Below are 17,635 nucleotides of genomic sequence, written 5' to 3'. Positions count from 1 at the left end.
ATAGGTGTTTTCTCGCCTCCTTGGCAATAAAATGTGCATCAGCAACAACTCTGATTGATGGGCACGCGTTTTGCCTATAGGCACGACTGATAAACTTCAAGTTTTCTTTAGCTTTGGATGCGTGGAACTACCAGATGGAGCTCTCCTTACGTACGCTTGCAGGCTTATCCAATATTTTAGCATACGCTGCTTAGAAACCGCTAGGTAAAGAAGCACTTAACATTTCCTCCTTCCAACTTCGTCACTGCTGATTTACAGGCTCATTATGCAACCAAACCAACTAGCCCGCCTTTCCGTTTTATTGCCCTATAGCACGTTTCAAGGGTGTACATATTTATCACGCCATGCCGTACCTATGTACAGAGATCACTACCAGTCGAACGAATGCAGCGCGACATAGCCGAAGACACTAGACACAGATGTACGTGTCTCCTGTCTATCCACAGCCTCCCTTCCATACTTATTTGCGTTTGCGAAGTTGTGGTCAGAGAGATGTTTTCATGCCATCCGATATCAAGGTTACTTTAGTCTATGACATTCATAGTACTAGCGCTCTTCGACAGAAGCTTCCGAACTGATAGAAAAAAAAATAGGAGCTATTCCCCTCTCGGGGCAAGCGTGTGCGTTCGTGACCCACTACCTTTCTTTCTTTCTTTCTTTCTTTCTTTCTTTCTTTCTTTCTTTCTTTCTTTCTTTCTTTCTTTCTTTCTTTCTTTCTTTCTTTCTTTCTTTCTTTCTTTCTTTCTTTCTTTCCTTCTTTACTTCTTTCCTTCTTTCTTTCTTTCTTTCTCATTGCCCAATTTTCACTCCTAACTTTTTCCTTCTTCCACGCCGGCAATTGAACCTTCATCCCCGCGCTTAGCAGCGCAGCAATTCAGTTGCTGCAGTCAACAACAACGGCCATGCGTTCATATCCAGGCAACAATGAAATGTGGCAAAATGAAATGACAAGTGACTTCGATAAGCGATTAGATTGTCATATCAGAAACGGCTGACCGTCGACAAGCCTACGATCGAGAGAGCATCAATCATTAGAAAACGCCGCATACAAATAATCATGTGAACGGCGCAACTTCTAGGGCCGCATTTCAATATATGCACCCGCATCTCTGTAAACTCACCGGAGCAGGGTTTATCGCGTACAACGACGCCGCCACGGAAACCTCTAATTCATCACAAGCTTCGATTGAAAAAAGATAAGGCGTTCGGTGTGGACGGTATCACCATAACCGTTACATTATATGGAAGAAATTATAATATATTCTGTTACGGGAATGGATGAGTCTATTAGACTCGAGTTCACCATCGCCTCATGCTGGACGGGATGGTTTCCAACTGCTAGCACCGAGTGAAAGCAGTGCTTTGGAACGAGGAAGTTGTGGGAACCTAATCACACGGGTGAGAGAACTTTCAGCGCAGGTGCCTGCATAAATTTCAAAGGCTCATTCGATATAGAGAATGCTACTGCAATCAAAGTTTTAAATCGAAATCCCAGGTTGACTGAAGAGCTTTGCAGTTGTAGTAGTTGGGCGGTTCCGCATAGTTTTCACAAACTATCTTCCATAAACTTGATAAAAAAAAGGCAACAATTCTTGCAACAACTCTTGCATTGCACAAGCTTTATTTACAAGAGCTTTACTACAAAACAAGCAAGCTATAGGAACATCAAAATTACTTCCCGTACAATGTAAGTGTGTTGAAGAATACATGGAATTGAATTCATTGAACCTGGAGGGTGCTTGTGGCATCAAGAAATTGCGAGCGATGATAGAAGTGCCATCTCGGTTTCTTGATGCCAAGTTCTTTCACAAAGGTGCTTTTTAGTGGTTATTGACATGGCCGGTGTGCTTAGAAAGCATGATTGCTAGATAAGCTTCATTAGAGTGCGTTCAGGGCACAGTAAGAGGGCACTTTCTTGCCGTTCGCTACGATCGCGATTGCGCCTCCGAAGCCGCTCATCCAACCCGCGTCCTCGTGCTCAGCAGCGGCACACTGAAGAGGCAGAGCAAAGAAGATGAACATATCGCGAGGTTAAAAAGTGATAACAGAAGTCAGCAGTCAGTCAGTCAACAAACTTTATTAAGGTCCAAAGGAACTACAAACTCGTAGTTGCGGGCCGCGCCCACGTTGGGACCGGAAGACCATGGTTCTCCGCCCGTTCGCGGGCCCTTTGGACAGCCCTTAGTTGTTCCTGGGGATCGCCGCTTTTGAGGGCTTCCTCCCAGTCTTCTTGTTTATTAAAAGGCGCATTTCGTAACGCAGAACATTGCCAGAGCATGTGTGCTAGCGAGCAATACTCTGCATTGCACTCAGGGCAGTGTGGGTCGATGTCCGGAGCAAAGTGACTAAATTGACCTCTCGACGGGAATGATCCACACACAGCTGAAAGTTTCTAATACTGAATGCGCTGCGAGATGGGTTAATTCATAGAGAACTGCGAGGTCTCGGTTTGCGAAGCACTGGTGCAACGGTGAAGACCGTAAGAAAAATAAAAAAATCAGGCACTTAAAAAAATGCCCCTTATTTATTTTATCGGTTTTTGTCTGTTGACGAAAAAGAAGAAAAAAAAAGTGAGCACGCGCACGCGCGTGACATCACCTCGTGGGGGAGAGTAGGGGTACATGACAGTCGATGTATCAAATAAATGAATAAAGAAATAACAAAAAGAAGAAAAGACAGAAAGTCGAACTTTTGTAGAGATGTTCTTGCTTTTCCCGCGTACGAGGGTGGCGTCAGTTAAATAGAGGGGTAGTCGCCATTGTTCGAGTCCACCTAGGTATACAGCGTCTGTCTATGTGCCCATGCCACCGCCTTCAGTTCTTTTTTTCTTCTCTGAGGTATGGAAGAGAAAAGAAGTAAAAAATCGCCAAGCGTTCGTGCGTGTCCCCCGACACCACAGGCCTCCTTGTCGAAGCAGAAAGGGGGAGAGAGAGAGAGAGAGAGTACGATGCTCATTAATCTCTGTGTCAGTGGCGGCGTTTGCTTTTTCTCGTTCCACCTTGCTTCGTGGAGAAACGGCGATAAGCTTATGTTTAGCCGGCCCAGCTAACACACAGGTAGGTATTAGGTTCAAGGGCCATCGCTGACTCCTTCACCAGCGCTATATATTAATTTTTGTTTATTGTGCTTCCTGCTAGTCCAGGAATGCATACGGCACCCTCAACAACGCCCATCTTCGCTTTCATTTCCTGTGCAGCTTTTGACGTCTGGTTGCTAGATGACTGATTGTTCAATATTAAAAGTCACACTCAGCCAACTCTTCCTACGAGAACGGAAATATGATGCAACTCTTATTCTCAGCCAACTTTACTGAAATAAAAATTTTGCGACACATCAGTAAGCTTGTCTGACTCCGAAATGCGACGATGTCTCGAAAATATTAATTAGTATTTCTAAATAAGGTGAGAGAACACGCGTATTGCGCATGCGTTGCGAAAAAAAAAAACCTTTTATACGCTTACTGTGTGCTAGTAGTAAACCGTTTAAACTGAGCAGCAGTCCGGTCTTCATGGCCTCCAGTTTTCTGTGATGAAGTTTTCAAGGACAAGAGACTTGCACTAGTGGCTGTACACTGATAGTAATGTCGCATAGCGCACAAGACTCACGGACAATGACGTTGTGTGTATGTTCCTTTCTTCTCTCTCTGTACAGTGCTTACTTTCAATCTTCCCCATCTTTTTCCCCATTAGAGTAGCACACCGGTTATAATAAACTGGTGTACTGGGTTAAACTGGGTTACTCTGAACAACCCTGCCCTTCCTCTCTCTCTATTTTTTCTTCCTTCTTTCCTTGTTTCCTTGGGCGGTATGCGTTATTATTATTATTATTATTATTATTATTATTATTATTATTATTATTATTATTATTAGTAGTAGTAGTAGTAGTAGTAGTAGTAGTAGTAGTAGTAGTAGTAGTAGTAGCAGTAGTAGTAGTATTATTGCTTTGTTGTTGTTTTTGAGCAAGTGCCAACTACCCGAACAGCGAGTTCTACTCGGCTGGCTGTCCTATTCGCGATTTCACTTGCTTTTTAACCACCTTGTATATCAACAAACAACGATGTTCTTCGCAGCAAAGGTTTCGATTCCCTAACACACCGCTTGCTGATGTTCTCAGGAAATGCCACGGGGGATGGGGGGAGGGGGGCAATGCATGATTGATGCTCGCCTGCAACCGCAATAGTGGTCGAGGAGTTCTGAGAGTGGCGGTCGCTCACATATTGCCTTTCGATTTGTCGCGACTTCATTTTTCTCAATCGGCCGACGATTGGGTCTGAAGCGACGCGGTTGGCCGCTATAACTTCACAAGAGAACGGGCAGACATACAGCTGCACACACAAAAAAAAATGTGAAACAGCGAAGCGAGAGAAGGTGCTTTGTCGGCGCGACTGTTCGCCACCGCTCCAACATCGCATTTAAACTTTATGGCAGTTTTCACGAAGCGGTCCCGTTAGTTCGTTTCGGAGGATAGCAGAACGAAATAACAGTAGCCACCTAAGCGAAATGCCCTTTTTCCAATAAAGGTTTCCCGGGAAACACGAAAGAAACAGTACGCGTTATCCATCCTTCTTTTGTTTATTTATCTGCTTCGTTTTCTGTTTCCTATATGTAACGCATTTTGTTTCTTCATTCCCGCCACCGCTTCCCCTTCCCTTAAGACATGTACTTAAATCGCCGTTAATGACCTATGACCGCACACCACTGAAAGGGCGCAATTTCTAATTGTGTTATAATGTCCTTGAAGGCAGCGGCGCCGTTGTATGCGTTATTAATGTGTAGAAATAATATGTCCCCCGTAACACAGGTATTTATTTCCTCGCTGTGTGTAATATATTTTTCTGACGTCGCGGTGTTGCCGTGGCTATGGCATACTGATCGCGTTATTTCTTTTTAGTTTATTTTGGAGGAATGATATTATCCATGTTCACTTGTATGTGATAGGGTAGCTAACGACGATGGGATAAGGTAATAAGGACAATGACATAACAATGGTGTCCTGGCGATGAAGGCGTGACTGCGATACTGAAACCGCTACGACAGTCTCTGACGACGATGGCCAAAACATAACGCAATGATATGACAACTAGAAAAGGACTGCACGAACTTGCTATGACAACGTAGGGGCAGCTACAGACTGAAGATCGCAGAAGAATGACGACGTTATAACGAAGTTCAGATCGCAATAAAATAATGGCGATGAAATATGACGAATCACGACTAGGGTACATCACAACGACAGCATGTTTTTTGTTGGAGCTCACGCCATGGTTGTACACACGTGTATCGTTGCTGGCAGTAGCGAGCAGCGAGCTCGGTAGCCTAGGGGGAAGAGTCAAAGAACGTTTCACATTAAAAGAGAAATAAACGCGCAGACCAACCAATGCGCGTCTCCTGACCATTGAATATTTCTGTGGTGTGTTGCGAGCGACTTCGCCCATTCTGAAATGTAGCATGCGGAAATGTCACTCCGAACCAGATTCGATAGCTGCTCCTCGACAGGAAATTCTAGATTGCAAGTTGGAGTTCGCAAAGCGTGCAGGAACCCCGTGTTTCTAGCAAGAGCCGTCCGATCGTGCTGTCTGGGATGAAACATGCTCTACAGAATATTCACGGAGTCATTTATCCCTGTAATCATGAGGAAAAGCCCACCTAAGGGGAGAACTTAAACGAATGAATTGCATGTACCAACGACGACAACGGAGTTGGCGAATCTCAAAGACGCAACTGAGGAAGACGCAAATTACGAAACGTTCAGCGCTGATGGGAAAATAGAACCGGGGACGTGGGACGTTGCGATGAATTATCTCTCTCGTATCGTTACTCTGTGGCCGCGTCGGCAACAAATAGATGACGAATGCGGAACAAGATCACCGGGCACATATACTTCTATCAAGAAAGAGAAACGGTAGCGCTCACCCCAAATTGATAGCTACAGGCGGAGAACGTCAGCAGTTGCTATTTGAGGTTAAACTAATAACGTCTCCATTGTGACCGTTTGGTGTGCAATCGCTCACACAACCTGCCAAGTTGGAGCAGAAAGTTTTCGTGCTTTGTCTCTCTTTGGGGTTCGTGTTTTCTAAATCCCTAACCTGTGAGTAGCGCGGTCTCTCTGGCCATCTTCATTCCTTCTGTTTCTTATTGTTCTTATTATTCATCGAGGAAATTTTTATAGAAATATAAAATAAACGAATGCGTTGTTGTCACCATTACTTCGCAAAGAAACGAAGCCAGAAGCGCGGGTGCTGTTGTGTTTGAGGGGCGAGGGCGGGGATGGAGGAGGTCAGAGAGGAGAAGGGGGACGCATGATCGACCCACAGGGACCTTCTGTGTAGATCTGCTGCAGCAAGACCTTGCCTGCGGCATCAGTTCCCCTTCCCACGGTAGCTGCCATCGCCCCCCCCCCCCTCCTCCCCGTGACTCCTCGCACAGACTGAGCGGTCAAAACCGCACAAGAGCGAAGCGACGTCCAATCTCCTTATGGCAGCACAATTTACTCGGGAAATAAATGGCGCATCGGCGGCGATCAAATCAAAAGGAACGCTCAGGTTCTTTCACATATATATATATATATATATATATATATATGTGTGTGTGTGTGTGTGTGTGTGTGTGTGTGTGTGTGTGTGTGTGTGTGTGTGTGTGTGTGTGTGTGTGTGTGTGTGTGTGTGTGTGTGTGTGTGTATCTTCTCCAGCCCCTGCTCCGCCGAGACTCCGCTGACGATGCACAGTCGCAATCGAGAGAGACCGTTTGTAAGCGCGTGTAAAAAAGACAGATGTGCACTATGACGACATGCGAAGATGTAAGGGTGGTGCGCGATGGGTGGCACAGACTGATTGAGGCGAGGGAACCGTCGAAGCGCCTTTAGCGAAGGTAAGTCTTGCGAAACTACACGCAAACCGACAAAGCGCGCAACAAAACTCTGCAATAGTTCCTATATTTGGCCTTGCCGAAGGCATCGGGTTCGAGCACGTGCCGCATCTGGGACTCCCGGTATAGAGCGGAGGAAACCCCCGGAGGTATATGAAGGTGAACTGCGTGTAGACTACGGGAGGCTATGGGAGAGAACGAATGCCGAGAAAGTACGAGAGATATTGAGGGAAGCTACAGAAAAAAGAGAAGCGCACCATGAATCAGCCTGTTTTATCTCACGCTGCAGGACCACACCGTAGCTTCCCCTTCGACCCCACTCGCCACGAGTTTTTATGTCGTGTCTTTTTCTGATGAGCTGCGCGGCGGCTAGCCGGTATAGGCCTGACTTGTCAGTGGGCCGGCCGGCAAGATGGACACAAACGCTGCCTAATGGACCCTGCAGTCTGTATGGGGAGAGATCTGAAGGCACAAGTAGGCGTAACGAGTTGTGCCATTTGATGAAATCAAGCACGAACGTTGCTGTCTTGTGAGGGACGTTCTCGTTGGGCCTCCCAAGCTAGAGAGAAGCGGCCGGCTCAGCACGAGCCGTAGGAATCTTAGTTTAGATGAAGTAGGTGTAAACGTCGCTGTTTGAAGAAAGAAGTAATAATAATAATAAAATGTACAGTGAACTGCTGTTCTTGTTACGGGTGACTTTCAATACCTCGTTGCCTCGTCGCCCTCGGCAGGAGACTTTGAATCATTTTGCTTCTCACGAGTACACCATATATGCTAGCGCCGCCGTCGTACCAGGTCTTCACCACTAGTTGTCTCGGGGTAGACACGAATAAGTTAGACTTATGTCACTTCTGTATGTAAGGCCGAGTATTCTACTAGTATTCGTACATAACGAAGTCGTTAGAACAGAAATACGGTTGTTTCTTTTGTGCCAGAAAAATTGCCACCCTGTTTTGTATACGGATGTAAATATGTAAAAAATGTAAATATGTAGTGTTAGAATAATTTTGTTTATATCTGGATGATCACCGCCAAAATAACTTTCCAATAGGAAAACGAGAATGTTATTTTTATTTGTCAAACAAAGCTGCGTTCAATATTAGGCGGATGAGGCACGAAATATTAATAGATTGCTGACTCGTCTACAGTTGCCATGCTACAGTATTAATGGCATAGTTCGAATCAAAGTAATTTATGGTGACTGATTGTATATCTTGTATATTTTAAATGTATATTCTAAAAGCTTGTATATTCTAAATGTCACGGACATTCGTATGCAGACATACAAGACAGCACGCTGTCACTACTTCGGCGGATTGCCGACATTCAGTCAACTATTATTAGCCATTTTAACGAGAAGCAAGGTGTGGGAGCGGGCTAGTTGTTATTGCATAATGTTAATACTTCAGCGCAAGTACACAGTGGACAAGTAAACGATGAGGACAAGCGCACACTTCCAACTATCAGCTTTCTGATTGTGCTTGAGCACAATCAGAAAGTGAAAAAAAGGTTGTGATGGTTTTCTGGCGGCTCAGTGCGCGAAATGCAAATGCGTGCCTTTATTTGACAAAACAACACTGTTGGCAACTCACCCTAACGATAGCATCAGGCTCATCATTGAGGCGGCGGCGACAGATAACGGAAGCTGCATCAGCAAGCCATCCATCGCACTAACAATAAAAAGGAACTAGATTACTTAAGTCACCCGCACGTGTTCCTGCGTAGTTTTGCTGCTTTTTGGTTTTAGTGTGTTTTATCGCCCTGGTGCTTTGACTGATATGGTTGTGATCTCATGTGACAGGTATATATTTGTGTGTAAAGGATAGTTGGAAGTTAGCGCTAGTCCTCGTCGTTTTCTTGTCCACTGTGTATTTTTCGCGCTAAAGTTTTAACTTTAACGATAAACAGCGAAGTTTCGAGAGTGAATAGGTGGAAAAGCACAAAATACGAAGAAAAAAGATGGTTGATCCCTCCGTCATAGGAATCGGAATAACACGAAAGTAAGCGTGCCCTTACAGATACAACTGAATGTTTACTGTACATTGATATAAGAGAGTTTGTGCAATGTATATTGATGTCTGGCAGCTATAGCCACCGTTTAACGTGGATGCACCCACTTTGATGATTGGTGGTACACCTCAATCCCGACGACTAACGTCCACGTTAAATGATTAAACAAACCCTTGTGGTAGCTGTAGTAGTTAACGGTGAAAGCGTAATCAGAGAACGAGGTGTGATAGCCAGAAGAGCGTCGCATATTGGACGCAGAACTCTGTCGCCATCCCGTGGAATGTTAAAATGCGATTGAACACCACGGCCGGACTAGAGGGAAACGCAAAGCGCGGTGTGCCACCCCAGTAGCCCGGCCGCGATTTTTCTCGGGGCGAGCGCGTGAGCGGGGAACGCGGTGTTACAGCCAGGTGAGGCAGGCACGCGTCGCAGAGCTATTTTGAAGACAATAGTCTTTCTTGGGGAACTCAAACGCAGAAATTTTGGTCTGTCTGTCTGTCTGTCTGTCTGTCTGTCTGTCTGTCTGTCTGTCTGTCTGTCTGTCTGTCTGTCTGTCTGTCTGTCTGTTTGTCTGTCTGTCACCCGATTCAGCCACCCGGCCAAAGTTCAACCACTTGCTTACCGCGCACCCATCTTGAACTGGTACGGCTGTTCATACTTGTGAACCTTGTCGATCAAAAAGTAAATATTACGCATATCTGAGGCGCAACATCACTAGGTAAGTAATAGGTGGTGTGTTCCTTTAATAGAAAATACATAAATACGTAATTCTAAAGACCCTAGTTTCTTAAGCTGCGCTGAAAATTCGACTGCGGTGAAACTTGCCTTCCTCCGTGCCCTCTGCACGAGCTCATTGTTGTGTTTCGGTTTAGGTTCTGTATTGCACTGTACGAATGCCATGGGGAGCCGCTCTGGCATTCCTGTTTTACCCAGGCGATGTGTAAATAAAAGAGTGTGTGGAGAGTACTCGTTGAGTGCGGACGTTTCTTCTGCTTCAGCGCATCGCGCCAAACCGCGTGTTCGGGCTGGCTGGCGTCCCCGCCGGTCGCGTTGGTCACCGCCGGTCTTCGCCTGCTGCTGCGCCGGGACTACCAGCCCGCAACACAGCATTCATGTTTCCCGACGTATTGCCTGATGGCGTCCATATCTCACGCAGCGCCTCTTCTATCGTCTTTAGACGACATTTGCAGCGAAGCACGCAGATACGCGGCCAATTTTTTTTTGGTTTAGATTAGCGTGATGCTATGAGCGAGGCCGACGCTTTTACGACGCTTGGGCTAAGATCAGCACCTAGCGGTGTTTTAAGGCATTGACAAAATTGAACTTCTATTGAAAACGCGCCTTATGGGACCGACGTGTAACGCCATGCAGGTAGTAATCGTGGAGGACACAGTAATTACGAATTACTTTATTTACCGCTCCCAGAGGGCAACACCACCCCGCCGACCGGGAGAGTGGTAGATATAAAAAACGCGTTCGTAACGCTTCTAGAGTCTGTGACCGTGGCGCGGTGGATAGCGTGCCCGGCATCTGTTGTTGCGGACCAAGCGGCTGTGGGTTCGATATTCGTTGGTGGAACTTTTTTTCTTTGCCATCTGGTCGTGTAAATTTTTCCGACGTTATTTCCGTGACGCAAATACGTCACCGAAGTCTTGGTAGACCCCGGCATAAAACACTTTCGTGTTAAAAACTAACACTCAAAGCGCGTGCAGATAAAATGCAGCCGCAAAAATGACAAATATGAGTAAGGGGTAGTCCGTTGGATATATAACCAGCGCAACATGAAAAACACATGCATATAAACATGAAAAAAGAAACGTCAACCGATAAAAAAGGACAGGTGTCAATGTTTGGAGCCAAAAGAAAATAAAGAAAGATTGAGTAGTGTTTGCGATGTTTTCGCAGGGCGAGTATCCGTGAAAACTTTATGGAAAGGGTGAACCAGCAAAGAAAACAAATATGCCGTAAGTAGAAAACAAGGGTCGCACAAGAACGGAATAAACAAGGAGCCGGCAAGTGCTTGCTGGTGAAATGCTATGATCCACTAAAAGCGAACCGCTGTTAGAGGATACGTTCGCCTATATAAGCTGCATCCGCTTCCATGCTGACCATGTCATTCCTCCTGAGGCCAGATCTTTCATCTCTGCATACCGGTCCAGAACTTCGCACTTCTTTTTTTTTCTGATTTGTCCGAGTGATGATGTACCCAGATGGCAGGAAGCAGCTATCCTACGCCACTCATAAATCAGCGCACAGCTAAAAGAGATATGGGAGAGTTTGATCAGACGCATATGCTTGGACAGATCGCCTGTGGCACAGCCGACCACTCGGCCTCGGGGGAACAGAAATGAGGACAGAATGAAGAGTACAGGGAGAAAACGAAGCAGCCGATGCGTAGAGAGAGTGGAGGAAGCTTGGAACATTGCATTCAGGCACTTCCTCAATGTTCAATCAAAGCTGTCCGACACTGCCTGCGCGCATTCATCGCTAAAGCACAGAAAACCACTTAATGCGATATAGCCGTATTAGTGCAGGCAAAACATCGACCAGCTCTGCATGTCAGCGTTTGCACTGTTTCGCATTCTGCATGAAGAACAGGGCGTGCTAAGGGTAGTGAACCAATGGTGCACCGACGCCGTTCAATAATGCTACTGCTATAGAATATCAGGCGCACTTTCCTGCCGGTTGCAGACTGGCGTGAGCGCGGAACCATGTCTTCACCTATGTCTCGAATAATTCAACTTGCGCACTTGTATAGCTACACTTACACAACCAAACACACACTCGTACACATACGCGCAACGCCTTCCACGCAGTAAAAGATTACACCGACGCGCACACCCGAGCGAGCAAGCACGTATGCGAAATTTAAGTATAACGCCACTTAAGGGGCACCCAAACCACTGCGAGTTCAAAGACAAGAGAGTGGTTTCTTTATCACGTTCACTACCTTTACTATGGTCGCTATATGCTCCTCGCCACTCATTTCTTCATAAAACATGTGGACAATGTCAGCACTAAGCTTTGAGCCTATCAGGATTTCGCGATTTTAAGGTACAGGCTGTTATCTCCGCTTGTGCAGTCGAAAACGCACAAAACGAATTGAAGTCAGTTGATCGCGCACGATAGCCATGCGAGAAAAGGCAGAACGGACGTGCGACTGCATGGTAAAAGCACGGTAGGAGACAATCTAATCGGATATACCTCGTATATGGTACAATCGAGAGCTTATTTCTCTATGACGTCTTGTGAACAGACTTCTGGCAACACGAAGTGTGCCGGAAAGATGGGAAACGCCAGGAGAGAATAACGCGCTCGTTCTTCGTATCATCAGAGGTTGTCAAGGGGACCGAGAGGTCATAGGTTCGACTCCTGTCAACGGAACTTTTTCTTATAGTTTTTTTTTCTTTGCCATCTGATGGCGTTCATTTTGCTGACGTATTTCCGTGACGGAAATGCGTCATGAAAGTCTTGGTGGACCCAGGCATAAAACACTTTCGTGTTAAAAAAAAAGCGTTGCTCACGCTATAAAAAGTTTGGTTGGGCGAAATGTACAAATAAGGTTCGAAAAGACTCGGCATGGCTACTATGGAAACATAGGGAGTGGCAGCTCTTCATTTCGTACCCCTGTACACGATATATATATATATATATATATATATATATATATATATATACCCACGAATGACGCAACGAGAAGCCCAGGTGGTGCGCGTGCGGCGGGACGATTGTTCCTCCTTTAATTATTCACGTGCTCGCATTGATCTTTTGGCGGACCCTCCAATAATTGACTCCTTGTGCAAATGACGCGTAATGTATCTTCGAACCAATGACACGTGGCTGCGTCGTGCATTTCGTTCGTCGTTACGCCGGTCGCGAGTCATTCGAACTCGCGCCACCCGCTCCCTTTACCACGCCTATACACTCCGCCCATGCCAGCTCTCCCCATTCATCCTCCCAAGGCAAACTCGAACAGATGAGTCACCGCGTACCTCAGATCACGCGAACGACATCAGCGTCCCCCCCCCCCCCCACCCCAATGCCTCCCACACCCCCACCCCGCCGCCACCCTTAAACCACACAACGTCCGCCAAAGGAGCAGTTAGAGGTGTGGGTGGTCGAGATTCGAGTGTCGTCGTTATGGTCCTACGTATAGAGAAATACCACAGACACGCACACACGCCGAATGTGTGGCTGCTCCGCTTTTGAGAATACGCACTAAGTACGCACGTGCGTGGTACGGTGACATAACAGTGCACCAGGAACTGACGCAACACGGTCACGTAACGAGAACAGTCCACGTCCGATATGAGAATAAAGGAGAGAGGAAGGGAGATGTAACGATTTCCAAAAGCAGAAAAATGGTAAGTCTCATAGGGCACCACGGTCGATCGAAGTCAATATCTGCGTTGTGGTAAACCGTGCATTGCTTATAGGAGAGAAGCATCTGTCGGTCTCTTGAGGCATCGCTGCCTTCAAACAGACTTGCGCAATTTTTACCGGGGCATCAAGAATTTGCGCAATTCTGTTCTAGACATCAGGAACTTAGCTCTTGCAGTTCTTTGACGAAAAAAGAAAATAAAGCCTATTAAGTAAGCTTCAAACATGACACCCAAAAAGCGTAGTAAGGTTGTACAAATGTGAAGCGAGGCCGAATAAATTGCCAAGATTCGCAGCGTACTTATTTCTCGCGTCATTAATACGAGCAGAGCTACACCCCGACTTTTCCTTATATGTTATGGAGCCCCCGCTTTTGCAAATGCGTTGGTGTAAAAAGACACGAGCCGCGCTTTCGGCAATTTCGGGCTTGCATGGCCCGCATTTGCGGGCCCCATAGAAACTCACCTTTCAGTGGTAACAACATCTCCATCCTTCCTCATGTAGCGCGTTCTTTTTAGTATATTTAATTTCCTGCTGATTCACTCTCGCGCCCATTATTGGGAGCCCTTAGACACCACCCTGCTCTGAACGCCTCTTTGTATCTTTTTCTTTTTAAATGAATATATTGGGGGTGATGCCACAGAACAAGAATATTTGATGAATAGACCGTTGATACCATGCACCAGGCTGAAAAGAAAGAAAGAAGAATCTACATAAAATAGCAATAAGAACCACGGTGCCTTACAAGCAGAATAGGGGAAACTGGGAGCGCTCCACCCATACGACTAAAGTAAAGCTTCGATTCGTTGCGTTTGTCGCGTTATGGTCGCAGCTGTTACAATCGGCGCCCTTGGGAAAACATTCGATAGGTCTGACCGTCGCTGGAAGAATATCAGTTACTCGACGCGTTGGTTATTATTTCCATGGCTGCATATCTAGGCGCTCCTTTAAGGGCGTCGCAGTCTTCGTTAGAAGGCAGTCCACACTAATATGTACAAACTTCAAAAACTATAATGGCAGCATACTTAATGTCAAATCTCATAACTCAGAAACTCTATATGAATACGGCATTTGACTATAGATGTCCATATGATAAATTGTTTGTGGTGCGACTTCCTTCAATTTTCTCTACCACGCCGTCTCTGTCTGGTTGGTTGTTGCATAATAAAACCCAGCTGGTTTTTCCACGCTCATGGGTTTTTACTTTTTGGCGCTATAATACGATATTTCACGTAACGCTTGCTGATCCCTGAAGCCCTGTCTGTCAAAGGAGAAGGAAGTTTCAAGAAGCCTTAAGCAACAATGTAAATTCGAGGATTTAACCTTTCTTGACGTGGCGTAAGCGCACAAGCTAGCTGCCCGGCTACGAAGAACCATATAGTTTGGCCAAAATGACGTAAGAAGGTCGCTAATTACGCATACCTTGTTTATTTGTTTTTTAATGTTTCTTTTTATTGTTCTCGTGTCAAAAGATGCCTGTGCCAGCACTTCAGGAAATATGACGAGCTTCAAGACTGGACTTGGTTTAGCTCTGAAACCGCAAAGTCATATTAGCTTCTAATAAAGCAAGCAGTAGAACAGAGATGATTGTGACACGTAGGAAAGACCATACAAAGTGGTGAAACTGTGCGAAGGAAGGGCCCGATAATAAAAACAAATAAGCTTTAAGATAAACTATGGAGCGAGAGATCTCGAAGGAGCCACAAATGAGAACTCCTATATGTATCATACATCACGATTTTACTTATAGCGAAGTGCGGTTTGTATTATGGTGAAACTCTTACCACTTCTTGTAAGTTCTGTCGACGTGTCGTGAAAGCGCTAAGGTTGTTCACTGAACGTATTGGGCGTTGGGTAAAAGTGTATGCCTTGGCTCAGGGTTGAAGGGTGACACCGTCTGACTAAGAAAAATTCTATGGTTTACTGCTCTACAGAATGACCTGTCATTGGCCGAAGAAAATAAAATTGCAAGGAGGAGCTTTAGTGCTCGGATGCCAAGTTTTCAATGACAGGCAGTGGATACGAGTGATTAAACCAGTGTCACGTCACAAGCTTCGTGCCTTTAATAAGCACAATAAGCCCGTTCTAATCACGCTCCAGGCTACGAGTCGTCGAAAGGAAAATTTTCTATCTTTTGCGATGTGCTTAACTCGCATAAAAAAATGAACCCGTTAAAGTACTGTGAGCGCAGTGTTCCGAACTTGACAGCTAGGCTGCGTAACCTTTCCCTTGGTGTCTTCTTTTCTACTCAGGCTTTCCCCTGTTTGTTTTGAGTTGAGAGGCAAGAAAAGCAAAAGGAGAGACGGTCGTGGTATCGTTGGGCACGTTCGGTTATTTGCGTGCAGTAGACCGTGAAATCCCACCGACTGGCCTTCAAGCAGCAAAACTCTGAAAGCGTCGCTTCAACTGTTCCGAAAGGGAGTGGAAGCAGAAGCAAATGCCACACCTAACCTAGACTAACTAAACTACGCCCGTATGTTTAACGCACGGATCGCGCAAGACCATGACTGAACTGGTGACGCCGCACCAACTAACGCACGAAAGGAACATACAAAGATATACACGGAGTGCTTCCATCCTAGCATACGACTTGATTTGATTATACTGTTGAAGCAGCTCGTCGGGAACTGGCAGATCTGATTGAACAGTTTTGCTTGAAGAGCCGCGGCTTTTATGCACGAACGCTGAAGGAGCTAACTCTGAAAATTAGAGTACTGACAGGCGGCCTTGATAACACCTCTTTCTATCGGTGTTTCGTCGGAAGTTGGGCGTTTATTGAAAACCCAAGTTTTGCGTACAGCGCTGTCGGTTTGCGGAAACGCTGAAGTCATTAGCTAATGAGAGGAGCACGGCACTGAAAATACGTGCCTTCAGAGGATAGTACAGGATGTGGCGTAGGCTGCGCAACTTTAAATCCTCTTGCGGCGCAGTGGCACTACGGAATGTCGTCACTTCAGCTCCTACCCATGCATTGGCGAGGTATTTCCACACGGCTAATGGGTCGCGTACGACGTACTGAATTGAGTGCCTCTGTGACATTGTTTTGTCTCGAGCCATGCGTTGAAAGAACAAAAATTCCACCCAGGACCAAGCAGTAGTCTAACAAGTAGAGAAGCAGTAACATGGAGGGGACCACAGACATGAACATCCCTACGCGGACCGCTACAAAATTCATCACACCCGGGAACGTATCAGAGACTGCAGAATCCTGGTCTTACACGCCCTAAGCCCTCTACCCCATTATACGGAGACGTGCACGCAGCATGAAAACACTTAAAGTACAGCAGTCATCCGAAGATCAGTGGGAGGCTCTGCTGATGACGCAAGAGTGAGCCATGATTCCTTGGATTAAGAAAATCCTTCACCTCTTCCAACACGCCTGGTCACGACCGTGATGTTTACACCTCCTCCTCGCAAAAGAAGCTGTGTCGCGGCAAAGCACACTCAGTGAACGTCGCTTAGAATTTTATTCACACAAGCGTGGGCATGCGTTTAGGTGTGTGTGTGTGTGTGTGTGTGTGTGTGTGTGTGTGTGTGTGTGTGTGTGTGTGTGTGTGTGTGTGTGTGTGTGTGTGTGTGTGTGTGTGTGTGGTGGTGTGTGTGTGTGTGGTGTGTTGTGTGTGTGTGTGCGTGCGTGCGTGCGTGCGTGTGTGTGTGTGTGTGTGTGTGTGCGCGCGTGTGTGTGTGTGTGTGTGTGTGGTGTGTGTGTGTGTGTGTGTGTGTGTGTGTGTGTGTGTGTGTGTGTGTGTGTGTGTGTGTGTGGGCCTTCGTGCTGACTCGCGCGACTCTAGTAGCTTTTGGGCAACGTGGAGTTTCAGTACTGCGTAGTAAACTCTAGAGTTCTAATCCTAACTACAAGATGACAGCACACGTTCTTCTTGGCTGTATGTCTGCAAGAGACTTTTACACCACGTTGTGCATCTTTTTGCGGATGTAGGTATACGCGCGAGAAGCGAAAACGCCCGGCTGAAATTCGAGAGAATTTATCGTGATGCTAGACGACATCTTCATTTCAGCGCTAAAGGGACAAACACATGAAAAACCACAGGACATGCGTCTTTCATGCGTTTGTCCTTTTAGCGCTAAAATGAAGATGTCGTCAAGCATACACCAACTAGCCCAGCAACGAGTTCTTATTATCGTGATGCGATGCTGGGCCCGAATCTTTCTATCTCGAGACAGCAAGCCATGCCAATGGCTGGTGGTGTGCATGCGTCCGTGGAGATGTAGTTCATTGGATGGGCGGAGGGAAAGTGTCCGACACCTTTCTATTACCAAGAAATGTGAAAAGAAAAATTGTCATCCACCAGTTTGCACCACAAAGCCACAAGGAAGTCCCTACGGATTTCTCAAAGGGTAAAGCTTCCTATCTGACTAAAAC

The sequence above is a fragment of the Rhipicephalus sanguineus genome, chromosome 3 (assembly GCF_013339695.2).
Source record: "Rhipicephalus sanguineus isolate Rsan-2018 chromosome 3, BIME_Rsan_1.4, whole genome shotgun sequence".
NCBI classification, from domain to species: Eukaryota; Metazoa; Arthropoda; class Arachnida; order Ixodida; family Ixodidae; genus Rhipicephalus; species Rhipicephalus sanguineus.
Note: the sequence above shows the minus strand (reverse complement) of the source record.